General features: G+C 42.9%; 1 pseudogene; it reads left to right on the top strand.

Annotated features, from left to right (window-relative positions):
- Positions 1–745: 745 nt before the first annotated feature.
- On the top strand, positions 746–868 carry LOC111740218 (annotated as a pseudogene).
- Positions 869–1,247: the final 379 nt, after the last annotated feature.

A 1,247-nucleotide genomic window follows, 5' to 3' on the forward strand; every position in this document is an offset into this window, starting at 1 on the left:
CTCCCAGCAACTTCATGACATAGATATCCTTATCAAGCCTGTTTAACAGATGTGTAAACTGAAGCCTGAGGGGTGAAGTAACTTGCCAGTGGTTCCACAGCTTGTCTGGGGCAGAATGGGATTTGTTCCAGTCACTCTGGCTAAAACGTCTACACTTTTAACCATTATGACATGCTACCATTGTCAAAAGAATAAATGAATGAATGAATGGATGAATGAATGAACCTGTGAGCCTGACTCAAGCCGGTGCTCCTAAGCTTTAGTTATATCATCTTCCCTGTTCCCTGGTGCCTATGGAACATTCTTGACTGTTTTTCTGTTTGTTTTTGGTCTTTTTCTGAGTCCAAAATGGAGATATCTTCATGATCATTACTTCAAATTCCTCTCAATTCCTTTTTCTTTAATTTTTTCAAAGTGCAGGTGCTTTTGAGGCCTTTGGTTAAGTGCTAATGAGGAGCTTTCTTTCAGCAGAGAGTCCTGGGGGAGTGGTGTTCTGATTTTAGAAGTGACCCGTTGACCTTAGAGAGCATAAGAACATAAGTCAGTGTGGCCCCTATTTCACTTCCCCCTTCAGTCGGTTACAACTTGAAGGTCAGGCTGGAGAGATCTAGAAAACACTGGAGCATTATCACGTTGGCGTCAATGGAATTCAGCTCTCATTTATTAGCACTGGGATTTTCTCTTCATAGTCTGTACCTGAAAAGGTAGGAATGGATGTAAAGAAAAAGGCAAAAAGAGAGAGGTGGTCTACCGCTGTGCCACCCTGAACAAGCCCGATCTCATCTGACTGATCTCGGAAGCTAAGCAGGGTCGGGCCTGGTTAGTACTTGGATGGGAGACCATCTAGGAAGACCAGGCGCTGTAGGTGTTAAAAAAAGAACAGAGAGATAGAGCTGGAATGATTGAGAAGAAATAAAAGAATGTGTATAGTACTACCGCAAAGGCGTGTCTTCAAATTTAGTTGCAGAAACACAGGCACTAGCATCCAGAGAGCTAGCAACCGACACGGAATAACATGATCCATGGGCTTAGCTGAGAACTTTGCCACAGGGAAGTCGTACGCATAAGCGGTTGCTGTACAGCCATGATTTGAATTGTTGCTCCCCTCTGGGAGCCAAGTGCTTTTAAAGAGGGACTGCCATTGCTTTCCATCAGCTTGCAGCATAGAGGCAATTGCTTCTTTAAAAAATATATCTAAATAACATGTCAAGATGATACATGCTTGTAAAGGAATGTTTGTAGAATGT

The sequence above is a fragment of the Pteropus vampyrus genome, unplaced genomic scaffold, assembly GCF_000151845.1.
Source record: "Pteropus vampyrus isolate Shadow unplaced genomic scaffold, Pvam_2.0 Scaffold59, whole genome shotgun sequence".
Taxonomy (NCBI): domain Eukaryota; kingdom Metazoa; phylum Chordata; class Mammalia; order Chiroptera; family Pteropodidae; genus Pteropus; species Pteropus vampyrus.